The sequence below is a fragment of the Apodemus sylvaticus genome, chromosome 4 (genome assembly GCF_947179515.1).
Source record: "Apodemus sylvaticus chromosome 4, mApoSyl1.1, whole genome shotgun sequence".
NCBI classification, from domain to species: domain Eukaryota; kingdom Metazoa; phylum Chordata; class Mammalia; order Rodentia; family Muridae; genus Apodemus; species Apodemus sylvaticus.
In genome coordinates this window covers 81,774,297-81,801,712 of record NC_067475.1, presented here as the reverse complement: position 1 = coordinate 81,801,712, position 27,416 = coordinate 81,774,297, and the positions used below count along the sequence as shown (strand labels likewise).

Here is a 27,416-nt window from a genome sequence, read left to right as displayed (position 1 = left end):
GAGGAAAGGGAGGGGAGGGGAGGAAAGGGAGTGGAGGGGAGGAAAGGGAGAGTAGGGGAGGAAAGGGAGGGAAGAGAAGGGAGGGGAGGAAAGGAAGGGAAGGGAAAGAAGTGGAGGGGAAGAAAGGTAGGAGGGATAAGATAGGTAGAAGAGGGGAAGGGAGGAGGTTAGCTATCCAAATAGTCTCCAAAACTGCCTATGTTCACTTAAGAGGAAATCGTATTAACCTATGTAATAGACAGACGGTTATCCTCTATTCTTCCCAACAATATTAACTCAACTCCAATCATAATCAACAAAGCCATGCAAAAATCTCAATCTCCTAGTTCCTCTGGCAGCTAGAAGAACAGCCATGATAGGCCTGCTGGGTATTTGCCTCGGGTATATACAATAAGTGGTGGTATCCTGAAAGGCCTTTAGGAAAGTTCCTAAGAGAGGATGGGAGCAGGTAGACAGGAGGCTGGCAAGAGCTGGCATCTTGGCCTTCGCATCTTTCCTGGAAGGAGAGACTACAGCCAGCAGAGTTCTACTATCCATCTCCAGAACAAGGAATGAGGACACGAATCATAGCCCAGCACAGTAGCACAGAAAGCTGGGGGGCAGTGCAGTCTGACAGTCAAAGGAACGCTCACCTCCAAGGAAAGTCTGCTTCCACACTTACTTTACTTGGAAGAAAAATAGTCCCCTAATCTGTTTGGTTATTGATTCTGATGGTTACTTACAGGTGAATCTACTTCTGGCCTGACACATCACCTGCTAGGCACTTTAGTAAGATAAAAGCAGTGGCAGGCATTATTTGACTCATTTAAATACTCGCTGATTCTCTCAAACAATCAATACCTATTGAGCATCTGTACTGGGTGACAAAAACTCAGAAATAAATAAGACTCAGCACCAAGTCTAAAAGAGACAACTAGACAACTAAAACGTTTAACAAGTTCCAGGACATGGAAAGAATGGGGCTCTGGCAGTACGTCAGAAAAATGGTTCACCCAAACATGAAGAAGTCAATGGGATCTGAGAAGGCCTCCCAAGGGGATGGGAAAGTTCAGAGGGAGGAGAGGGAAGGCGTACTTCCGGAAGGCAAGGTCAACCACAGAGGTCAAAACACAGCATGGCAGAGGGGTGGAATGGAGCAGCCTTCTGCTGGGGACCCACGAAAATGTAGGCTGTTTCCTCTGCTAGACTAGATAATGAATTCCTTTATCGCATTTTCATCACAATAAGGACTAAAATAGGCAAAGATTAATCAAAACCCATCATTTCTCCCTAATTTTCTACCCCTCCGAGTGTCCGGTATCACTAGCGTTACTGACTCTCTTTCGGTTCTCTGCCTTATGGAGTGGTTCAGAACCATCTGGAGCCCAGAACTGGAAGGGCTTCCTTAACAATGAAGTAGACTCTAGAGGAAGTCTGCCTTGAGAGTAACTGACAGCACAAGAACTGGGATGTTTAAAAAAGAAGTGTGTTCATGTCACATTTAACACTAGGAAGAATAATAACACTAAATATTTAAAAAGAGAGTAGCGTATGAATGGGAAGGGCATTAATTATAGTGGTAGAGGCAGAGGAGATGGAGAACCAGTCTAGGACCCTTACAATACAATGCAGAGATGAAGACACAGTTAAGAAAGAAAGTCAAAAGGCTCTAGTCTTGTCACCCATACTGGCTAGACATAAGTTAGAGTCACCTGAAAGGAACCTCAACTGAAAAAAGGCCTCCATAAGACTGAGCTGCAGACAAGCCTTTAGGGCAGTTTCTTAATTAGTGATCAATGGGAGAGGGTACAGTCCAGTGTCGGCATGGCCACCCCTAGTGGTGGTCCTGGGCTCTATAAGAAAGCGGGCTGAGCAAGCCAAGAGGAGTAAGTCAGTAAGCACCACTCCTCCACGGCCTCTTGCCAGGTCCTGCCTCCAGATTCTGCCTATTTGAGTTCCGGTCCTGACTTCCTTCAGTAATGAACTATGATGTGGAAGTATAAGCCAAATAAACCCTTTCCTCCCCAGGTTGCTTTGGCCATCGTGTTTCATCACAGCAATAAGAACCCTAACTAGCACAACATCTAAGAAAGGACAGAAGGAGAGCACAGGAGTTAGACCCTGCGCTCTGCAGAAAGACAGTCTGGCTTGAACCCTGCCTCCACTGATAGCTCTGTGGCCCATGAAAACAGCTTGACTGTATGTGCTTTGGTTCCCTCCCCTGCGAAGTAATGGCAAAGATTACAGAATTTATCTTGGGACTCACAGAATTACAAAAAGCTTCTAAACACTGGTTTGTAACATGGAAAATACCAAGAAAATGTTAGAAACACTAGGCTGATAGGTAGTGGTGCCTCTTGTTGAGACAGGGGGACTGACAGGGCCACAGATCCGGGGAGAACCATGGCTTCCGTTCTGGATGTGCATCCAGATTGGAACAGCTCGTAGGTGGCTGGGAAGAGAGACAGAGCTGTGGGAACGGACACACCTTGCTACAGGCTAGCATCAGAGTGGCAACCAAAAGACAACATAGCAGGCACAAAGCAATGGGTACTGAAGGAGAACTTGGAGGCTCCTGTAGGAGGCAAAATGTGGGGTTCTGGGAGTGTAGGTCAGTGGTAGAATACATTCTAATCATGTGTGAGGCCTTGGAGTCTGCCCACAGCACAGGAAGAAACTACAGAAAAACCAAAGCTTACAAAGTTCCTCTAGTCAAGGGATAGACAGAGGGAAAAGACTAGAAAAAGACATGCAAATATCAATCCCAATAAGAATACACTTAAAGACTAAAAAACGTTAATAATGATGAGATGAAGGAGGTATCACTCCTAAGGAGCCATCGTAGACTCCACACATAGAGCAGGGCAGTGAGGGGTGGGTCTCCCTAGGGCCACTGTTTAAATGATTTGTATGGACAACCTAGAGCTTAGGAAACGTTTAAGTTTACAAGGGTTAAAAAGCTCTTTTCACAGAGAAATCCTGTACCATGGAGAACAAGTCTCAGGGGGGCGGGGGAAGAGTAATCTGAGTAGATTTGGAAAAAAAAATCAGACTTTTCAAGGAAAGAAATCGAACACGGCTGGTTTTTATGAAAAAGAATCCAAATTGCTGTTTGTAAATAAAGTCCTGGCCTCTCGGTTTCAGTTACCAAGCCAAAGGAGCCATTTCACCACATTGGCTCTGAGGCTGGAGAAGGACAGATACCTGCCTAGTCTAGACCGCAGCTATGAGAACTATTTCAGAGAGCTGACTGGACTGCCAAGAACTGGGTCATCTGAAACCAGCCAAACTGCCAACAGAGTGTGAGGTCAGAGGTCATTGAGTCCTGAGGCTACGTGAGGCAAAGTGTTTGTTTTTCTTTTCTTTGATGGGTTGCTTTGTTTTCATTTAAGGGGGTGATTTGGGTAAGCCTGTGAACAAGCTCTGAAAGGTTGAGAAGCCCTAATCTACCTGCTGAGGGGACCAAGGGCAGGGACATGGGACATAGGCAACAGCACATAGCTATGGAACAGGTCTAGGGTCAGGCTCCAACCTGCCCTGGAATCCACAGGATGGCTCATTAACACAAACTGGGCTCTGCCCTAGGGGTTTCTGAGTTAACCCCAGAATGTGCATCTAAGTAAGGATGACAGGGCTCATCTGAGGCCAATATGTAGAAGCCTGTCATGAAGATGTTAGAGATGTTCTCTAAGTGTGACAGGAGCACTCAAACACCAAAATGATAAGATATTTCAAAAACTATGCTGAAAATAAAACAGGTGTCAGGTGTGGTGGCTCGTTCACACCTGTAATTGCAGCACTTGGACTTCCATGAGTTCAAGGCAACCCTGAGCTACTGAGTGAAATCCTGTCTCAAAACAAACAAACAAAAAACTCAGAAAAGTAAACAGCACACATAATCAAACATAACTATTCTAAACTATTCAGGTCTATTAGAAGAGACCTTAAATGCTGGGAACAAACCAAACAACAGGGAATGAAACTATGAGGGTCATAAGCTGTATGAAATAGCTAAACAAACAAAAGCACTTCATGCGCAAAAGAAATAGATATAGATTCAAACCTAAGAGATTATAAAGAGGCATGTGCAAATAAGAATGTTTAAACTTCAGACTTTTAGTTTTTGTATTTTGGGATTTTTTTGTTGTTTTTTTGGGTTTTGCTTTGTATGTAGCTGCTTGACTATCCAACCATAACTCATTTGGAAAATCCTTTGGTGTTATTTACTTAGGAAACCCTAGTCCCAAACAACTCTTGAGGACAGATTGTTGTTGAAAATCATCTTTTACGGTGGCCTCCCGATGGCTCGCACAGAGCCTGAGAGACCTCAGAGGCATCCCTGTCACTCCACCATTCTGCATGAATCCCAGCCCCAGCATGCTAGCACCAAGGCTGCATTCCAAGGCTGCTCTGACTGCGCCTCTCTTAGTTAGGAAGCTCTTAACCTTCAAATAGTATATTCAAAGATGTAATTCTCTCTCAACAGCTCGGAATAGCTGTAATTGCCTCTGTCTGCCTGCTATTTGTCTTATTGTGCTGTGAACATCCAAAATTATAACAGTTACATTCTGCTGACGGTGCCTCCTCAGGACGGTCCCGCGTGCTTTATGCTGTGCTGCCTGGGTGCTTTAAAGTCCATTGTCAGATCCATTTACCACCTTGTCCTGCTGTGCGCCTTCAGTGCCTGTTATCTTTTCCTCCCAAGACATGCATGTGAATGTTAGATCCCTTCACTATCCAAGTCATTGTCACTCCTACGCACATGCTGTTCCCTCTGACTTCCAGGAATCCCCATCAGAATTTAAGTCTTGTATGTTTAATATAATATTTGCTCTCATAGCTCATATTCTCTTTGCAGCTCGAAATGTCCTGACCTTGACCAAAAAACAAAAACAAAAACAAAACACTTCATTTTTAAAAGTACAATGTTTAGAGTATAACCATTAAGACAAAACAAACAAACAAAAAACCAAAAACACTATTAAGAATCATTCTTTCAACAAAGAGTGCCTACTGGAACCAAGAGGCAGGAACAGGTTCCAAACATTGCTACAATGTGACTAGCTGGGGCTGGATCCAGAGTTTTAACAGGACTCCTTAGTGTTCAATCTTTACTGTCATGATGTTGGCCCCACTCAGGTCCTGGAAACCATCAGAGAATAACAGAAGATAGAATTGCAGGAATAAAATGAAAACAGTTTCCTACCAAAGAAACTGCTTCATTTCATGTTAATATTTCCTTTCATTTGAAGGGTTTGAAGCACTCACAAGAAGATCTCAGGACAGCAGAAAGAAAGCATCATGTCTTTCCAAAGCATGACCACAGCCCAACCTCAGCACAACGTCACTGTCACTGAGAGATGCTGTACTGGATGCTCAGTGCGGCACAGCATGGGCTCTAGGGGCCTCCGATGCCACCTGTTAATGTCTCTGCCCTAGATTTACTAGGATATTTCAAAAGTAGATCTTAATACAACTTAGTATGTGGAGTATAGAGGAGAAAAAGTAGACTTGTCCATTTGCATCCAGGGAAAAACATTTCCCTTTCTAATGTAGCTATAAAGTTCAAATATTTTACTCAATTTTATCCAATTATATATTCAATTTGACCTTATAAGTTACTTGGGAATACAACCTTTGTCAAAATAGCATATTAAATTACTGCATTCAAAGCAAAATCAAGTAAATAACTATAAAACAGATATGTCCAACTGTATATACATGTATATACACTCACATATATATGCACACATACATAGAAGTTTGGGTTTGTCCTTTACAAGGTGTCAATGTTTGGTGACACTCATAAAATAGATTTCCAGCCCTTGTCATGGCAGGAATCTAGTAATCTGAATTATAAGTGTGTGAAGGATATCATTCATGCTAAGCATTCTCTCTACTACCAGCCCTGTGATTTGAAACTTTTAATGTGTATTTTAACAAGCACTCTGATAATGTTTTGAGAAACATTCCAAAACACCTGCAGGGAGTCATGTATAAGAGGCAAATTAAAAGGCCTGAGAGGTATACAGCATAAGAGTTTGGATATCACCTTATTTAACCTGATTAATACAGTAACATTTTTAAAACCATGACAGATTGATTGATCTTAATAAGAAGGAACAACAATATTTATAAGCCAAATAAATAATGTTTCTCTGTAAATGACATGGTCTAATCACTTTTTTTTTAGCAATCTCATCACTATTTAAACGCACACTCCCTTCTAGGGATTCAATTACACACAGAGACAAGAAAAAGGAAAACTATTTGCCTTATACTATTTCTTCTTTTTGGTTTTGTTCAACATAATAGTGTTTCTACTTAGCCAAAAGCATTTACCTTGTTTCTCAAGTACAGTGCCACAGTGCTGACAGATGCCTCCAGAGAAAACAGGATACTTAAGAGAATGCCAAGGGTGGCGGGGGAGGGGGGTTTCAGAATGCATTCCCAAAGAAAGGTTTTGTAAATATTTGAGTAGAACATAGAAAATAAATTCTCAAAAACTGTTTTGAACATGATAATATTCACCTGGATATGCAGATATATTCAAGTAGAACTGATTTTAAAATTAGTTTATTAAATATAACTGGATACATAACAATAGTAGCCCCATAAACATCCTAGCTTGCTTTCTGTTGCTATGATAAAGACCATGACCACTTGGAAAGGAAGTTTATTTCATCTTACAGCTTATAGTCTACCAACTGAGGGAAGCCCAGAGGCAGAAACTGAAGCAGAGACCACAGAAAAGCACTGCTTACTGATCTGCTCCAAGGCTTGTTTTTTTATAAAATTGAGGACCACCTACATGAGCTGGCACCACTCACTGTGGGCTGGGCCCTGCCACATCAATCACTAAACATGAAAATGCCCCATGGGCCAGTGTGTTTTGATGAAAGCAATTCCTCAGCTGAGGTTCCCCCTCCCAGGTAACTCCCAACAGGCTCAAACTAACAAGCACAGTAAGAAAAACATTACCTGTGAATGCTTTCCTCAGTAGCACACTGTTGAGCTGTATTTGTTTGCTTCACCTTTCAGGAGAACACAAAGGACTTCTCTAACATTTGGTTCTGTCCAGAACCCGCCAGAAGACTCAAAATCTACAGAAAGGAAGGAAATGTCTCGTCATCACTAATAATAAACTACAAATAAAAATCTACATTCCTTCTATTTGTGTGCTGGGTGAGGTGTCCTCAGCTCACATTTGTTTTTAACATAAAAATAAAAACATATGGGGCAGTCTCAGAGAGGTTGCCATTATTCTTGGTGGCCCCCTGAACTAGATGGTAAGATCCTATTGCTGAAGACACAACACTGTGTAATTGCAGGGAATGGGGAAATTAAGCTGAAACTGATCTGCAAGCTTCCTCCCTGCTGGCTAGCTTTCATAGTGCCAGAAGATACTCTGCAGGCCACTGAGTAAAACTCACCCAGTGGAGGACCCTGTGAACTATTAATACTGACCTGCCAATAAGATATGCCCACGTGTGCAATAGTGGCACAATGGTGATGAAGGTAACCAACTGCTTTCTAATTGGATTAGGGACCCACTCCATAGGAGGAAAATGAGCCCTGGTTCTGCAAACCTAGCAAAAGCCTATTTTTGCTAAATAAAATTTTTCTCTAAAAAAGTTAGGAAGGTAATAGACTTAGTAGAAGAACTTACTGTTGTTGTTCTCCCAAATGGACATGTTGTCAAATGGTTTTCAAATATTTATGTTTATACCTGTCATTCTTACTTTTTCTTATTACTATGATAACATACTCTGACCAAAGCAACCTAAGGCAGAGTGAAAGGGTTTTATTTTGGCTTACAGTTTCAGGATACAATCTATTACGGCAAGAAAGTCACAGGCCAACTGGTAACAAGAAGTCAACTGGTCACACTGTGTGCACAGTCAAGAAGCAGAAAGCAATGATTATTTGAGATTGGCTCCTTTTTTTTTTCTTATAGTTTAGATCCCCAGCCCAGGGAATGATGCTACCCATAGTGGATGTGTCTTCCACTTCAATTAGCCTAGTCCAAATAATCCCCACAGGCAAGCCCAGAAGTATCTCCCTCAGGAGATTCTAGATCAAGTTTATAACTAAGATTAAACATTGCAACATCCATAGGTCAGAGAAACTTCTTTTGTAGTGGTCAATGGTTAATGCAGAGACTCATAACTGGTAAAAATAGCTGATAATGACTGTTGAGTGCTTCACCCTAAATGAGACATCTCTATCACCTTCATCCGAGGCTCAAAGAACATCCCAAAGAAGATGTAAAAAGATATAGATGTAGAGAGGTGCTATGAACTGCTCTCCTAGACATGGCATGACCATTGCACTCATAAGATCACAGAAGCTGTGGTTACCTATACAAGATTTACAACAACAACAACAACAACAACAACAACAACAAAACATTGAGTCAATCAACATTCCATCATGGATGAATAAAGGGTTTATGAGGTTCATTAGGAGGTATGGGCAATTAATGGCTGCTGGGGAACTGGAAACCAGTTTTCTTTAGTGCTATAGCCATGATTGAGTCCACAGTTCAATAAATAACCTCATGCACACACTCATAGAAGCAACCCTAATACTTTTTTTAAGTCATGAAAGTAGCTAGGGACTGGTTAGGAAGGAAAAACCATAGAGAATGGGAGCAGAATAAATATGGTAAAAGGGTGATACTGTGATCAAAGCATTATATGCATATATGCATATATGAAAAGTCAAAGATAAATACTTTTAAGTTTTTAAGTAAGTAAAAAGCATATTTTTATTTCAAAACATGAATACCCTACTAGGCAGCAGAAAGTAGCAAAAAATTCTTCCATCTTCTTTAAGATTTTCATTATTTTTATCTACAAGTCTGTCTATGTGAAGGAACGCCATGCGTATACAGGACCCAGAGTCCAGAGGTGGACACTGGCTCTTGCAGAGCTGGAACTACAGGTGTCTGTGAGATGCCTGGAAGGAGGGATCCAACTTGAGTCCTCTGTGAGAACAAGTGCTTTTCAATCTGTAAGTCGCCTCTTCGACTCTGATTCTTCCATCTTGTAAGTGTTACAAAATAATTATATATTGCTTTCATAAAAGAATAAAAACATTTGAAGCTAAATAAATCCACACCATAAATCAACAGCATCATTACATAACAAGACAATATAAAGTCAAAAAGGGATCAAAGTAATTTTTCTGAAAAGCTTTTAAAAAAATGTGCGATATCCCCAAAATGTCCCCTAGTACCTATCTAGATAAGAAAAATTGAAAGTTTAACTTTTGCTCTCCCTGGCCAAAGTCTGCTCTGTTCTCAGACATGTTGTCTATCATCAGGCCTGACAAACAGGCGAGTCTTACAACACAGACATATGAGCCCATCCCTATTGTGCAACAACTAAGCTGGAGGTATCCAAACAGAAATAAGAGTATCTATCAGGACTAACCCCAAACGCTTGAAGGCGTGGAAGGTAAAACTAGTATAAATACGTGGTAAAATCACAAACTTATCACTCAACATCACAATGGATTAAAAGCTGGAGAAAATTTGCAAGGAAAACCATTTTTAAGAAAATAAGTACTGTAATTTTAATAAAGGAAAACATTTAAATGCTCAGTGACAAAGAAGCAGTCAACTACACCTGTTACTGCAATAATTTATCTTGCATAATTCTGTTACTGGTTGGTAGGTTTGATGAGTTTATATAAGACGAGCAAATGGCATTTACTCTATAGAGAAGGAAGCATTCAAGGTCTGGTGACATCCGTAATCCCAGCTGAGCAGGGAGGCCATGAATCAGAAGTCAGCCAGGAACTACACAGGAAGGAAGGAAGGAAGGAAGGAAGGAAGGAAGGAAGGAAGGACACAGGAAGGAAGGAAGGAAGGAAGGAGAAAGGGAGGAAGGGAGAAAGGAAGGAAGGAAGGAGAAAGGGAGGAAGGGAGGAAGAAGGGAGGAAGGGAAGAAGGAGGGAGGAAGGAAGGAGGGAGGGAGGAAGGAGGGAGGGAGGAAGGAGGGAGGGAGGAAGGAGGGAGGGAGGGAGGAAGGAAGGAGGGAGGGAGGAGGGAGGAAGGGAAGGAGGAGGGAGGGAGGAAGAAAGGGAGGGAGGGAGGGAGGGAGGAGGGAGGAAGGGAAGGAGGAGGGAGGGAGGGAGGAAGGAGAGAGGGAGGAAGGAAAGGAGGAGGGAGGAAGGAAAGGAGGAGGGAGGAAGGAAGGAGGGAGGAAGGAAGGAGGGAGGGAGGAAGGAAGGAAGGAGGGAGGGAAGAGGAAGGGAGGGAGAGAAGAGGGAGGGAGGGAGGAAGGAGGGAGGGAGGGAAGAGGGAGGGAGGGAAGAAGGGAGGGAGGGAGAGAGGGAGGGAGGGAGGAAGGAGGGAAGGAGGGAGGAAGGAGGGAAGGAGGGAGGGAGGGAGGGAGGAGGGAGGGAGGGAGGGAGGGAGGGAAGGAGGGAAGGAGGGAGGGAGGGAAGGAGGGAGGGAGGAGGGAAGGAAGGAAGGAAGGAAGGAAGGAAGGAAGGAAGGAAGGAAGGAAGGAAGGAAGGAAGGAAGGGAGGGAGGGAGGGAGGGAGGGAGAGAGGGAGTCAGGCAGCTCAAGATAGGTATTGGGCTCTGATCACTTGTGACCACAGCTACTCATAAACACGGCAGGGAGGGGAAGTCAAGTTTTCTTAGTACTGGGTATAATATTTCCCATCTCTAGAGGGTTAAGCTAAGAATCCAAGTCAGAGAACAAATGCATCCTTCCCATAGCTCTGTGTATTGAAAATTGTCCAAGACCCAGATGGTAAACCACTCATTGACATCACAATTTTTCTGCAATAGTACAATATAAAAGATCACTTTCTAGAACTTACTGGAAGAGATCTTGTGTGTAACATACATAGACATAGCTTCAAAGTTTGAAATATAGTGCCTTTGGCTATAGGAAAGGAAAGGGGGGTTAACACGACTTTAATCTTCAAAACTGGACACACTTTGGAGTAACCAGTAACATGCCTGCATGAAGACTAGATAGCGTAAAAAATGCTTCACCTGCCAATAAATAATCCTAACCCACCGTCTGTGCATTAATCAATCAGTCACCTACTGAGTACCTCAGAAGAGACAGCAACATCTCATAATCAAATCTCGGAGCATATTTAATAGTGAGTCGTTTAGCTAGTAACATGTGACTCCCCCCAGAATTCCACGCAAACAATTTTATCACCGTGTACTGGAGAGATACAGGCTTTTTGGCTGCCTTTTAAAAATTACAGAGTGCTTCCAGATGCTTTTCAGGTGATTTCACGTCCTCCTCAGCCTGCAACTCATGAATTATGAAAGGGCATCCCTAATTCATGAGATGATTCTCCCCTCTCAGTGGCCATTATCATATATCAGCCCGTGCACTCCGGGTCTTTAGGTACTCTCTCTCTCTCTCTCTCTCTCTCTCTCTCTCTCTCTCTCTCTCTCTCTCTCTCTCTCACACACACACACACACACACACACACACACACACACACACACACACGTGCTTTCACTCGGGTAATAAGGACTCACTGTGTATCAGCAAGGACTTGACTGAAAGTCCTCCTTATATTTTACCATCGTGACCGCCAGCAGCGAGGCTTCCCGACTTCAAAGGCAGCTGTTCTTTTGACAGTAATGCACAGAATGATATCAGAAGCAAGGTTAAATGGAACTTGAAAAAATTGAAAGGAGATTCTTAAAATTCACTGAGTCTTGATAATTCTCTCGCTTGTCATTTCATTTAAAAACAAAATATGTCTCCTTCTAAAAATGGAGGAAGCGGGCAGTTAACAGTTCAGTCACACTCAGATCTCTCCCCAGGCAAGGGCTTCCCTTCTAACAAAGCATCCGACCTCCACATAACAAAATCAAATTCAGGCTCACAGGCGCCTCTTGTAATAGCTATGTCACACCCCTAATTTCAACACAGGAACAAAATTTAAAGCTCATTTCCAGATATCATAAATCCAGTGAATTGAGGCCTCAACTGTGCAGTTCAGAAATCTGCTCGTAGGCAGAGGATTGACAAAAAGAAAGGAAAATCACCAACTAAAGACTGATGCTAGCTAACATCCACATTATGAATTTCCTCTCACATATGAGAAACAAGTGTCCAGGGTCTTTCTTCAGCAGACATGGATTCATCTACAGCACTACTGCAATAAACCTGTATGTGCTTTCCCAAAGGGTGATTACAAAATCAACCAACACAAAGAAAACTGTCAAACAAGTTCCCATTATCTGAAGTTGACAAGGAACTAGTTGTTGAATAATTTTTTTCTCCAAAATGGCTGCACTGGGGCAAGTGAGAGATGGTACTCATATGTGGAAGCTTACACAGACACACAATCTGGACTCCATTAAACAGCCTAGTGATGCCCTAAAGTCTTAAATACAGGCGCCCATGATGGTCTCCAAAATCCAGTCCCTGAATGTACACATGATAAAACTGAAGCCTGGAGGGCTAGGTAGCCTGATCAAACATGCAAATGTAAGCAGATGGGAAATGGATTGGGAGCCGTGTCTTTGACCTCCCACACTGATGCTACTGTCCAGGGCAACCCACCTATTGATTTCCTCCCACCCTCCCATGGCCAGCAACCGTTTTCAATGCTTTCAGAAATGCTTAATTGAATGAGACTTTAGTCTTCAACAGTCATTCAATCAATCCCTGAAACATCCTATTAAAAATACAAAATTGTCTACTACAATCAAGAAACCTTAGTATAATTTGACCTAGATTTGTGGCAGCTACAATGGGAGGCTCACAAACACCTGTTACTCCAGTTCCACAGGATGTAACATCTTGTTAGTGCAAATTTATGACTCTGAGGAAGTCTCAATTATACAACCAACTAGTAAGTTGAAAGATATTACATGTGAGAAAGAGGAGAACCACAGCATCTCAAAAAAAAAAAAAATCAGTCAGTGCCCATACTCCATGCTGTTGCTAAGGGCCATGCTGGTGTCCAGAGCCCTGCTGCAGCTGAGGGCCATGTTGCCACCAAAGGCCATTGAAATGTCTGTGGTTTGTGCTGCCACTTGAATCCATGTCCATGTCCATGTCTCATGCTGTGACCAGTGGCCATGTTGATGTCCATGGTCTGTGCTCCCATTACAGGTGATGTTGTTGGTCATGGTTCATGTTACCACGGAAGGGTCATGTTAAGGGCCATGTTAATGTCTGTGCCCATGCTGCCGAATGAGACCATGTTGGTGTCTATGTGCTAAGCTGCCACCAATGCCAATGTTGATACTGTAATCTGTGCTGCCACCAGGGGCCACGCTGGTGTCTATGGCCCATATTACCACATGGGGATGTGACCACGGGGATGTCTATGGTCTGTGTTGCCAACTAAAGCCATGCTGGTTTGTGGCTCTTGCCATCACCAAAAACCATGTGTAAGTTCCTATCTGTGCTGCTGCTGCTGCCTGGAAAGGACAAGCAAGCTTCTTTTGCAGTGTCATCAATGACTGAAGACTCACAGCTGAGAATGAGAGACACAGAAGAAGGCTTCTGGCTCAACCTCTCTTCTGCAACACTCCCCAACACACACAAAAAGAAACAGTCTAGACAGGAAACCATTGAAGAGCACTCTGAAAAATTGGGATGGAGATGTTGAAGTGTAGCTATTCATGACTGATGGCTTTTTGTGGGGATGGGATGGGGAGGGACTCAGTTTTCTTTAATGTACAGACCAAGGGGAGTTGGAGCATGCTCCAGTGAGTACTGGTTTTGGTAGCTGTTTCTTCTTCTTCCTCCTCCTCCTCTTCTTCTTCTTCTTCTTCTTCTTCTTCTTCTTCTTCTTCTTCTTCTTCTTCTTCTTCTTCTTCTTCTTCTTCTTCTTCTTCTTCTTCTTCTTCTTCTTCTTCTTCTTGTTCTTCTTCTTCTTCTTCTTCTTCTTCTTCTTCTTCTTCTTCCTCTTCTTCTTCTGTTTTGGGGGAGGTCACAAGAGTGGGAGCAGTACCTGGGATGACTGGGAAGTGAATGTGATAGGAATGCAGTAGGTGAAATTTCCAAATAATCAATAAAAATGTACCAAAAATAATAAATCCAAGTACTGATTTATAAGTCACTTATAAAATGATGTTGCTACAGAATAAATAGAGCTCTGTGTCATTTATTCATTCAAAATAGTTTATGCTCCATTGGTGATTATTACAATAAAAAGCATTCTCCTGGTTTGCTTCCTATTATTGTGGAAAAAAATCATGACCAAAGCAACTCGGGGGAAAAAAAAGAGTTTATTTGACTTACATGGCCCTATCAGAGTATATCACTGAAGAAAGCCAAAACAGGAACTCAGGCAAGGCAGGAACCCAAAGGCAGGAATTGAAGCAGAGATTACAAAGAAACACTACATGCTGGCTTGCTCTCAATAGCTCACTAAGTTAGATTTTATATAACACCTACAACTACCTGCCTAGGGGTGGTACCACCCACAGGAGCTTGGGCCCTCTCACATCAGTCATTAACCAAGAAAATAGCCCCATAGACTTATCCACTTACCAGTCTGATAGGGGAATTTTCTCAGTTGGAGTCCCTCTTCCTAGATGACCCCACCTGGTGTCAACTTTACAAAAACTATAACCAGTACAAGCATACAGAATGATTAAAAATAAAAACAAAGCAAAAGTATTAAAGTAATATTTCCAACATGACAGCTCTTCATGTTCCTTTTCAAAAGTTACTGTTTAGCGCTGGAGAGGTGGCTCTGCAGTTAGGAGCACTGGCTGTTCTTGCAGAGGACCTGGGTTCCATTCCCAGCACCCACATGGCTACTTACAACTGTCTGTAATTCTGATTCCAGGGCTCTGATGCCTTCTTTTGGCCTCCTTGAGCACCCAGTAGGCACAGAGTGCATAGACATACCTGCATCCAAAACACCCACACATATAAATTTTCTTTTAAGTTAATGTTTAAAATGTATGATCAAATGAATTTTGGAAGTGCTTTTTGTCTGTATATGCTTCCTGTAAGGTACAGGAAAAATAAGCTTAATTTTGTTCAACCTAGAGTTTCAATGCTTTCAGGCTGCTTTTGTTTGCAGAACTCGTATTGCCAGTCACCAGGAAACACACTTCAGGAAGTATATTCCTGGATGAATCACCTTAGAGTGAGTCCCATTAAGCAGTTCTTACAGTCAAACAGCCCTCCGCTTCTATTTGTGAGGCAAAGGAACCTTGTGGGTAAAATGAAAACTAACCACCCCTACGGAGACTGCGACAAAGATAGCAAAGGATTCTCCCCAAAAGCTGTCACTGGCCTTATATGTAAGCAGAACATCTTGGCCAAGTCCACGTATGTTGGCATGCACCTTAACCCAGATTTGTGGTTAGTCTAGCTCCATAGTAAGACTTTGTCTCCAACAAACAAAGTCTTTTACACAAATAAACATATTCAATGCTCTGAACCTCACATTTTTGCCAAGCAACATATACTAGCAATACTTACAAGTTACTACCTAAAAATGTTCAGTGGTATTTTGTGACTATGCCCTTTCTAATGTTCATTCGTAATATAATGAATATACTGGGAACCCACAGCTGTTTCCAGTCTTCAGCTACCATCAACACTTCTGCAATGAGCATCTTCTTATATAAGTCTTTTTATCGTTCATGTAAAGTGTATTTATGCGGATGATTTTGACAGAATATATTAATGTAATATATCTTGAACAATTTGTACCTAGAATAAATTCCTAAAATGGAAACTCCTAGCCTAAGGGATATATGGTTTTTTTACATTTTGTAAATTTTGCCAAACTGCCCACTACAAGGATGCTACTTTTTTATGCTCATGCTCTCTTTACAGAGATTACAAAACTTTTTTAACTGTCCATCTAACCACAATGAACAGTCCCTCCATAAAGCTGATACACACATCTTCTAGGATGAGAAAAGTTACTAATTTCTCCAAATGTTTAAAGGCGCTGGCGTTTCCCTTCCTCTAGACTATTTTTGTGCCCTCTGTACATTTTTCCCACCAGACTCTTGTGCTTTTCTTGCACAGCTATAGGAGTTCTTTATTATAAAAACTGGCCCCTTGGGATATGAAACAAAAGCAAATGCTATCTCCAACTTTTTTATTCCTGACTGATGTAGATTTGGTTCGGAGGTTGTTGTACTGTTTTGTTTTGATTTTTTAAAATAAATCTTTTTTTAATGACTTGTTTTTATTTTAAGTGCATTGGTATTTTGCCTGCATGTATGCCTGTGTGGGGTGTTAAATCCCATAGAACTGAAGTTGCAGACAGTTGTGAGCTGATGTGTGGGTGCTGAGAACTAAACCTAGGTCCTCTAGAAGAGGAACCAGCGCTCTTAACCACTGAGCAATCCCTCCAGCCCTGTTGTGTTGGGGTTTCATAACCACAATTAAAGGTACAAAACTCTTACCTTTCTCAATTTTAGGAGAAAGGCCATATGTAGTATAAAATTATAAAATAATATACCAATTTTCTTTTCTAATGTAGTTAATTTTTTAAATTTTCTTTTAAAAATAGATGGATTTGGGCTGAACATTTGAGGAACTTTTCCACCAGACAATAACCTGATTATCTTATTACTCCAGATTCACTAGAATATCTTTCTCCCACAAATTTGTGATACCACCTTTATCCTATGACAAATAAATCATGCAGTAATGTCAGAGTTTCCATTATTATAACCTTAACGCTAGGCTTTAATCTCTCAGCTCTTTCCCCAGGTGAACACACAGCAGCTTATTGGACACTCCAAGTACCTTCTGGATAGTTTTTACTGAGGTGACATGAAACACACACATATTTAAGGAAAACTGGCATCTTCATATCCAGGAATATGAAGCCTTTCTAACTTTCATCTCTATGTAACTCTCAGGCATATTAATGCCTTCATATACAGCACACGTACTGTGTAAGTTCATTCTCTAAGTTTAGGTTAGTGTGTGTGTGTGTGTGTGTGTGTGTGTGTGTGTGTGTGTGTGTGTGTATAGCTGCACATGCCTCAGCATATATGTAGAGGTCAGAAGAGAACTTTGTTGAGTCAGTTCTTCCCTTCCACCTTCTGTGGGCTCCAGATATTGAACTCAGGCTACCCGGCTTCCATGGTAGGCGCCTTGACCTGGAGGACCATCTCACAGGTCCCCTTAAGTTCATTCTTAAGCATTTTATTCTTTTTAATGATAATGGTTTTACTTCTTAAATCTTCTAACTGGCTATTGCTAGTATATTTGGAAGCTATAGGTGTTGACACATCATTTGTCAGCAGGGTACTTTAATTATCTAATTTTTGTAATTAGTTTTTCACTTGAATTTGTTAAAATTTTATATCCTGTTATTTACAAGTAGTAATTAATTATCTTTTTTCTGAGTTTTATGCCTTTATAACATATGTTTTATTTTTGTTTGTTTGTTTGTTTGTTGCCTTGTCCAGAGGCACTGCCTTATGATTCTAAAACACTACTGGTAAATGGTGAGGATGCTATATTATCCTTACTTGTATTGAATTTAATAGCAATGTTCTCAAACTTCTTTGTAGGTTTGAAATGCTTTAGGGGTTAAAATGAAAATAATTTACATTCCTGGAATATTTTCCTATTATGTTTTTTTGTTTGTTTGTTTTCTTTTGGATTTGGTTTTTTCGAGACAGGGTTTCTCTGTGTAACCCTGGCTGTCCTGGGACTCACTCTGTAGACCAGGCTGGCCTCAAACTCAGAAATCTGCCTGCCTTTGCCTCCCAGAGTGCTGGGATTACAGGCATGCGCCACCACCGCCTGGCTCCTATTATGTTTTGAGATGTTTCTTTTTTCTTTTAACAAAATCAATAACAAACACTGAATTTTATCAAATGCCTCCACCATAAAAATAATCAGCTTTTCTTTTTAAAATAAAGGCAAAAATAATCAGCTTTTCTTTTTATAATAAATAAGACAATGCCATTAATAAATTTTATAGCATTACATATTCTTGCATTCTTAAACCTCACTTGCTATGGTATGTTATTCTTTCTAAGCATACAGAGTACACGTTTTAGACATTGCCTCACGCATTTTCCTATGCAGCCTCCGGACTGGGTCCTCCTACCCTGACGGCTTTGCCCCACAGTCAGCCGAACTGGCCTCCGCATACGGCAAGATTGTTCTTGGCTCAGAGAAAAAGCTGCATCTGCCACACAACTGTTCCCAGACTGACTACCCAGATGTCCCCACACCATTCCTCTCTGTGTCTCTGTTCATGTGACCTCATCCCAGAGGCCTTTCCTGCCTGCCCCACATGAAAGCCTTCCAGCTATGTTACACTCTACCCTAACCCCAGCTGGTTTTGTCTGCAGCCCAGTCACCGTCTCCCAGGTAGTCACAGGTGGATTGTGTGCACGTCACCAGACTAAGCTGTCCCCAGCAGGAAGCAAGTCTCTGGAAAGGACACAGTTTAGCTGCTTGTCCCTTGCTCTCACTCCCCAGCATGAAGAACAGGCTCAACACTTTAAGAAAAAAGAAAAAAGTAAAAGAAAAAGAAACCCTCTTAGTAGTCATTGCCTGTGCCAGTGAAAGGGAACAAGTACAGTCCTGACACTTAGAAGGCTTGCTAAGTGAAGTCCCCCAGTGGCAAAGCTGCCACTGCAGTTCTAGCATAGCTTTCCATTCTTTCCCTTGGCCATTAAAACAAATGGCGCGTGATTATGGGTCATGGAGAGTGGGCACACAATCCTAGAACTACTAAAGCATCACTGACTGGATCAGAGAGAAGCTGGGCAGACGGGCTGTGTACGAGTGAGGGAAACCATCATCAGATGTTTCCAAAGACCTCTCGCAATCACAGGCATCTTGTTACGTCGGCTCTCTTCCCAACACCAGTGATCCTTACCACAAGCAGCATAACATAAGGCTGAGGGCATCCATGCATTTCTTTAAACAACCAAGAGAAAAAAAGTGGGTATTTTAGGACCAAGTGACTAGGAAGCATGTTCACTGTTAGTTAAGCACAAACTAGAACTTCTGCTTCCCAGGAGGCTTACTGAGATCCATTATGGCCAAGGCTGACAATGAAGACCTAGCATTTGTTTGTTTGCTTATCTGTTTGTTTTTTAAGACAGGGTTTCTCTGTGTGATAAAGCTCTGGGTCTCCTGGACTCACTTTGTAGATCAGGCTGACTTCGAACTCAGAGATCCACCTGCCTCTGTCTCTCAAGTGATGAATTAAGGTATGTGTCACCACACCCAATTTGGACCTAACTTTTAATTAATTATTAACTCTTTTAAAGATGACTTTGTTTTGGTTTCAAAAGCCAAGTTGGAATTGAGTATTCTTCATGGGTGGTTTGGTTTGGTTTGATTCTCTTATATTCTTTCCTCAAAGCAACTTTAGCCTAAAAAAACAAAATGGCACAAATTTCCATGAATGATACTGAACAGTAGCTTTATAATTTATTTTCAGAATTTAACCAAACTTCATATTTTAGAACTGAAGGGCTGATGTAACATGGCAACATGTCACATCTAATTCCATCGACATAAAGCAGAATGAGCAGAGACTGAGCCAGTGAGGCATAGCTGAATGTTTGAACCCATGAATTTAAGAAGGAATGGCCCATTTGTGGTATTTCTAAACAGTAAATACATCATTTTCCAACCTTTCACTATCAGATTATAGTAGTTTTTCTTCTGGCACTCACTTGAGGAAAAACCACAAAAAGACTCTTCTAATACTTTCTCCTCACTGGCTCCTATTCAAAGGTAAATGGAGGGCAGTAAAATTAATGGGAAATATATTCAATTACTTAAAATGCATCAACCAAAGAAAACCTGTTTTCAAGCTGCATTATGAGCTGTGAGATTACATCAGCTTCATTTAATCTTCAGTTCCAGTGGCAGATAACAAACCTAAGGGCCCAGCATGTGACTCAGCACCTCCTTCACAGAGTGGAGTCTTCTGCCTCAGACTCTCACCTGGGTCAAAGCCAGGGAGGCACCTGTCGCTTAGCCCTTTCCCTTCTGGGTGTCACAGATGTCAACTTTCCCACCAGGAGAAGGCAGGTCCCAGGGCACCCAGCAACTTTCCTTCTCTCACGCCTCTCTGACTGCTCCCTTGACTTTCTCACCCACCAAGATGGTGAGGCAGGAAAGGATCTTTCCCTCTACCTGAGAGGCGCTCCCAGGTGTGTTTGTCCTTTAAGTCTGCATACACATCGACAACAGAAAACTGAGATCTAAAGTTTTAAATTTCACTATGAAAATTATATTCTAACACGTAACTCAAAAATTTAAAGGAATAAGATTATTAAACTGAAGTCAATTGTTTTTTACACTTAATGGGCCAAAGAAGAATTTTTAAAGCAACATTTTAAAGAGGTCATTCATTAAATTAGGGGTGTGACAGTTACACCAGTTCAGAAATGCCTTAGCATTTGGAAGTAGGGACTCCAAATAGCATTTGCTTTTTTTTTTTTAAATGAAAGCTAGTATTAAAGTTTTAAAAAGCAATTGAAAAAAACCTTCCTGGCAGCGGCTCCGGAGGCAGAGCACTTGCCTAGCTTGTGGCTCTGGCTGTGGCACCAGAGGCAGAGCGCTTGCCTAGCTTGTGGCTCTGGCTGTGGCTCCAGAGGCAGAGTACTTGCCTAGCTTATACAGAGCCCTGCGCTTGATTCCCAGCACCATGTACCAGCTGTGGGAGTGCACATCTGTACCCACCACTGCGAAGGGGGAGGCAGGAGTTCACGGTCATAGTCATACTTAGCTTCATGAGGAGTTCAATGATCTACATGAGACCTTGAAGAACTAGAGAGCTGAGAAGGACGAGGAAGGAAAGGGAAACACAGAGGAAACCCATCCTGATTAACATGTTGATTATCATGTTGTCCTTTATCTAAGGGTTCTAGAGATTATAACCATCATTTAGTTCATCCCTCAAGAACCTTTAGCAGAGGAAAAGAGATTGTTATCATCACTTGCAGATAGGGACGAGATTTTAGCAATAAGAGAATAGAAGGAACCATGTCTGAGGAAACTTCAAAGAAAAGAGCAGTAAGTGTATCCTTTCTTTGGCTTGAGCTTTTTGGAGGAGAGAGAGGTAAATCATACTACAGGGAAGGAAACATATACAAAATAAGACTGACTCTGAGGATATTTGGAGTCTTCTCCACTATGACCATACATACCACAGACTTACAGGACAACAGGCTTAGTAAAAAAAAAAAGTTTCTTTTTTTAATTTTTATTAAATAATAATAAAAAAAGAAGTCATGAACATGAGAGGGTGTAAGGGAAAGGAGAGCCAGAGAGATGGAAGAGAGAGAAGGGGGAGTGGGGAGATGTAAATACAGAATTCATGTATGAAATTATCAATACAAATAAAAAAAATTGAAAACAAAAACCAAGTGTTGGAAAGCTAGCTCCGTGGTTTAAAGCGCTCCCTGAGCTTCTGAAGGAGGACCAGAGTCTGGTTCCCAGCATTCACAGCAGGCAGATTACAACTGACTGTAGCTCCAGCTTCCAGAGATCTGATACCCACCTCTAGCCCACATACAACATGCACTCACACAGACATATATACATGTGAATAAATAAAAGTAAATCCTTAAAAACAAGCAAACGAGATCGTCTTTGCTTTCCATTGCTGTGATGAACACTATGAGCAAAAGCAACTTGGAGGAGAACGGGTCTATTTCGTCTCACTGTTACAGGGACAGAAGTCATCAGAGCATGAACTCAAGGCAGGAATCTGGAGAGAGGAACGGAAGCAGGGACCATGGAGGAATATTGCTTACTGGCTTGCTCCTCCTGGCTTGCTCAGTTTCCTTCTTATACAGGCCAGGACTCCCTGCTCAGGGTTTTCTTTAAAACTTTAATTTTAAAGAAAAAAAGATATTGGTCACCAGGAAGGTCCCAAGTTAATAGGAACTTCAGAAGTGGTCAGGGTAGCTCACACCTGTAAGCCCAGAACTTGGGAAGTAGAGGCAGGAGAAGCACTGCGTCTGAACATCTTTTGAGGCCAGCCTGGTGCTACATCGTGAATCCCAGGTTAGAAAAATAAAACTTCAGGGAAATCCAGAGTCAGCTTTGCTCCCTCCTTAGCTCATGCCCCCGGCCAGATAAGATTCCCTGCCACAGGCTGGAAGATTCTAGCATAGAGCTCTGTAGCCCCTGAACAAGCCACGCCCTTCCTCCGTGAGCCCTCTGAATCTGCACTTAGATCCCCTGATACTACACACCCCACGGCCTAGCCTAAACTAACAAAGCCTCATTCAGGTGAAAATATGATCTTTCGCATCATGCTCCAACTCAGAAAGGTCAAGTGCACACCAGCCAGTATTTGGGGCAATTAGTTAACATTATGCCCTCTGTCTCTTTGCCACAGTGTAAACTCCTGAAGAGAAAACGTGAGGTGGCCATAGGCCAAAAGAAGGGAGAAAAAACATAGTGGAATGCAAAGGGCAAAGATGTTACCATCAATTAGACTCAATTCTGAGTCTAAACTCAGAATACCGACACCAGGGACTTGACAACTCAAGAGCCCTCCCGTGATCCACCCAGCTGGACCAGAGGGACTGTAGGAAGGCAGGGCAGGAATCCTTTCTCACCTTCAATACCAGTCAACACACTACAGCGCAGGCCCTAAAATAATAGATAGATAACCTCAAAAAATAATGCACGTGTGGCACTAATATACACATTCCTGAGAGACAGAGTCACATAGCTCATAGTTATCAAACCTCGTGATGACTAGCAGGAGACCACTGCCCACACAAACACATTTCCTATCCATCTACTAACGGGGAACTGAAACAAAGGACTGGTGGCTGAGGCCCTTCTCGGTGCTCCTGCTGAGTGCACGGAACTGCAGTCAGAGTGAGAATCCTTACAAGATGTCTAAGCACCCATCCACCCCACCCCACCCCACCCACCCACCCCGTCTGCATTCACAGCACGGAAGCACATGCAGTGCTTCCCCTCACAGCTCCCTTTCCTACACTATCCAGCAAAAGCAAGAGTGGAAGAAGCCGAGGCTTTAACCTCTGGCTTGAGCACAAATGGAATTACCCTGCCGCTCATTATTTAAAAATGCAAAGCACATGGCCAGAGTTAATTTGTCACTTGGAGGAAGCCCTGAGCTTTTATGATGAGAATCCATTTAGGAGAGGCTCGCAGCACACTTTTCCCCTTAACCTTCCCAATTCATCTCACATTCGCCGCTCTCCACAGCAAACTTTTATGTGCAATTTTAAGGCCGTGTAATGTACATCACAAGGGCACTGGTCTCCGAAACCTGAAGAACAATGGGAATGCGGTGATGATCACAGCGGCCAGTGGTTTGCCCTCTCCTGACCTAGCGTGCTAAAAAACCAGGAGTGGGCTGACTTTATGCAGAGGACAAAGGAAGAGAGGCTGGGCCAGCCTTTACTGGACTGAGAAACTCAACCTAGAGCATTTTGCTCTTTTAAAAAAAAAACATTAAATGAGAAATAGCAAAAAGAAAGCAACATTTTTACATGATCCACTTGCTTCAGAGGAGTGGTTCTTAACCTTCCTAATGCTGCAGCCTTTAGTACAGTTCCTCATGTGCTGGTGACTCCCAACCATAAAATTATTTTTATTGCTACTTCATAACTGCAATTTTGCTACTGCTATGAATCATAATGTAAATATCTGTGTTTTCCGATGGCCTTAGGTGACCCTTGTGAAAGGGTCATTTGACACCCAGAGAATTACGAGCCACAGGTTGAGAACCACTACTTTAGAGTTAGCTCACAACGACTTCACAGGTTGATAAGCAGTTGGTCTCAGACAGTGAGCTTGAGACATTATCCAAGCTTAGTTCTCCTCTCTTCTGCTGCTTTGGCACTGGCAATGGAACACAGGGCCGTGCACATGCCCGGCTCTCCCACTGAGCCCCACCCCTAACAGCTTAGACCATTTGGACAAACTAGAGCATGAACCCAGTGACCATATCCAAACTTTTCCACAGTAAGCAAACCCAGTCACACCGTTTCCCTCTGACTATTAATCTCAGAGCACAGTCTATAAATAGGGATAATCTTACCCGCTCTGTAGACCTCATAAGTTTAAAAATAAACTTTGGGGGCAGGATAGAAGGACTGGGCTTAAGAGTGCTTGCTGCTCTTCCAGAGGACCAGGTTTGCTCCCAGCACCCACATGGCAGCCCACACCACCTCAGTTTCCAGGGGTTTCAGTGCCCTCTTCTGACCTCTGCAGATACCAGGCACATACATATATACAGGCAAAGCACTCATGCGCATAAAATAAAATGTAAAAACAAGCTTTATGCGGGGTGTAGTGGCATAGGCCCTTAACCCCAGCACTCAGGAGGCAAAGGCAAGCAAAGCGCTATGAGTTCCAGGGCAGCCTGGTCTACACAGTGATAGTAAGTTCCATGACAGCCAGGGCTACTGAGTGATCCTGGGATGGGTGGGGGAGGGAGCAAACAAATAAAGCCTTTACCATCAGAGAAGCTTCGTTCTGCAGTAGATGGAGGCTACTATAAAGACCCACAACTGGTCAAAATGCAGGAAGTAAGCAACCACAGTGAGCCCACCTGCAATCGGAACATGTGTATAGTATAAGCCCTGCATCTAAGGTTCAGGGAACATCACATCACACAAGAGGAATGGAGAGTCTGTAAGAGCTACGGAGTGAGACTGTGACCTCTAGAGATGACAGCCATGCTATACCCACAAACTCTCAGCAATACGGCTGCCTGAGCGGGACTGCCGTAATGACTGTGCCAGTTGCTTAGAGATTTCACAAGGTCCCATTTCTACATAGTTTCAGATGGCCAACCGCTGCTAAGAGAAAGGGAATCCATTTTCTCCAAGAACATGTAGATGTATGTGTGTATGTACGTAATAACACAATTATAGAAGCATGAATTCCAAAGGGAGTGAGGCAAGACACAGGAGAAGTTGGAGGGAGAAGAGGAAGAGATGATGTAAACACAGTAGGCAAATGAAATTCTCAAAAAGAAGTTTGAAAAACTTCAGCATAAATGACTACGTGTAGCAGGAAGCACCATCCAATGCATCACTGAGGATGACAGCAACAGCTGTGCATCCTTCCCAAACACCGAAGGTAAAAAAGCAAGACCGCACCACTGCTGACCCGCCTTGCCCTCCTTCAAGAGGTAGCAGAAAACTTAAAACAATGATACTAAAGAAATAGTCAATTTCCCTTATTTGGTGGGAGAGGGGTATTGTGTGAGCAGAGTAGCAGCTGATCCTCTTCTGAACCTAGTGAAAACTCTACCATCTACACACACAAGCACACATACACACATCCATGTGTCAAGGTTTTTTGTTTGTATGATTATGGGGATCAAGTACACCCTATATATGATCTAGCACTACCCTCTGTTCTAAAGTTTATTTTTCTGTTATCAGAGTGGTTCTCGAAGCCACAAGCCAGGAATCCCCAGCTATAGTTAACCATAAAGACAAAATAAGAAAGAATGGGTTTTTCAAAGTTCCCTGGCAAAGATGACCACGGTCACACAGATTCTGAGCTGAGGGAGCCCTCCTTCACACTCTGCTGCAGATATAAGGCTAAAAGTCCTACGGATCCAAGGCAGTGTTTAAATAAATCAGGTCAGCATACATAAAATAGAAGATTCCCTTCCTTTGAAAAACAGGCTCTCAACTAAGGTATCATCTAGGAGCGTATGTCTATATACCATCAGCAGCTGCTGCAGCATCTCTACACAAGAGTCCAAGGATAACAATCAAAGTAGACATCTGGGCTATGGACTTGCATTGAATCTAAGGCTGCTTGAGCCTTAACATATATATTATTTTTAATACCAAGTTTTCACAGTGACCCAAGAAGCGCATTAGAGGAGGGAGACCAGGATACGCAGCCCCCGGCCAGCTCTCGGCATCTTCACCTGGCTGCCGAAACTAGTTCTTCTCAAGCTTTTGCATGCAGCAGGATCACCTAGGTTATTAACTGCACATTGCCAGGCTTGGGCTCCACCCTCAGAGTTTCTGATTCAGCAGTTCTGGGAACTGACACTGTGACAGGTTCTAAGGGAGACTGGTACCGGGGTCCCCAGATCTACCGTCTACACACTCAAGCACACACACACACACACACACATCCATGTGCTCATAAAGTGTCATAGTTTCTTTTCCTTCTTTAGTTTGCTTTCATTGCGTTAATAAAACATCCTGACAAAAGCACCTCATGGAAGAAAAGGTGTATTTCAGCTCAGGGCTGAGGGTATAGTTTATCATGGCAGGGATTCAAGGCAGCAGGAGCTTGGGGCTGATGGTGACATTTAATCCATAGTCAAAAGCATTGAGAAATGAATACTAGGACACAGCTCAACCTCTCCACTCTATACAGTCTGAATGCCTACTGTGGGAATAACCTCACCCATACTGAAGATGGGTCATCCTATCATCATCAACCCAATCAAGACCACTCCTCATGAACATTCTGAAAGACCACCCCATGCTACATAATACCCACAGTGTGTCCAGGCGACTGTCCAGGTGATTCCAGGCCCTGTGAAGTTGACAATTAACATTAACCATTACACCAACCTATAAATTGGAGCCCTACTAACTTGGAAGCTCTCAAGTTCTTAAGCGTTTTCACAGCACCATCCAGTGACCAAGGCAAATTTAAAAAGCAAAAAGTACTGCTTTATCCTCCAAATCAGCCTCTGGTTGGTGGTACCCACTGTGCATATTGGTTAGCCTGAGTATTCAAGGCACACAGTAAGCTTCCTGATAACTGGCAGTAGCTGCTGGAAATTCTCACCACAGACAGATACATAGGAAGGACTTGGAGTGGTTTTGTATTGAATTTTCACCCCCAGGAAACAGTAAACAGCAAATTGGTGCTCTGAGGATTTACTCAACCACTTAGAAATCCCTTCATGACTCCAGAGCGGTGGTTTGCAAATTGTGCTCCACAGACTCCCAGACACCCAAGGGTTGGGGTGGGCGTGAGAAGAGGCATGAGGGCAGCTTTAGCTTCTCCCCTCTGCTGCTCCCTGAACCAGAAGCTCGGCTGGTCTCCAGCAACGTGCTGGCGTAAGTCACATTTTTTTTTACTGATAATACTGCCATCCTTTTGTAGGAATAATAAAAAGTTTTTGAACCACCACTGGATTTAATTATACCCGGGGCCCCTCCATTTCTGATTCTATTATACTGCAGCTTGAATGGTCCCTCCAAAGACTTGTATGTTGGAAGATTGTTCCACAACAGAGCAATGATCAGAAGTAGAGAACTCCGCAGAGATCCTGGATCATGAGGGCTCTGACTCCATCCTCTTGACACTGTGACAAGATGTTGTCATCTGCCATGTGGTCAAGAATCACACCATCAAGTTAAAAAAAAAATCACACAAAAAATTCATAATGCTTGGACTTTGCCTTGGGTCCACATTCATTGCTATCCTCAGCCACTTGAAGCTGATGGGCTATAGGTTGGACAAATCTTATTCCAC

The 27,416-nt window shown here is 42.6% G+C and overlaps 1 protein-coding gene across 1 annotated transcript in view; it reads right to left on the bottom strand.

Annotated features, from left to right (window-relative positions):
- Positions 1-27,416, bottom strand: part of Fhip1a (FHF complex subunit HOOK interacting protein 1A) — a 233,459-nt gene that overhangs the window by 162,161 nt on the left and 43,882 nt on the right. Inside the window, exon 2 of the mRNA XM_052180248.1 lies at positions 6,961-7,082. The gene's annotated coding sequence lies outside the window, so the exon portion shown is untranslated. The remainder of the gene's footprint in view (positions 1-6,960; positions 7,083-27,416) is intronic.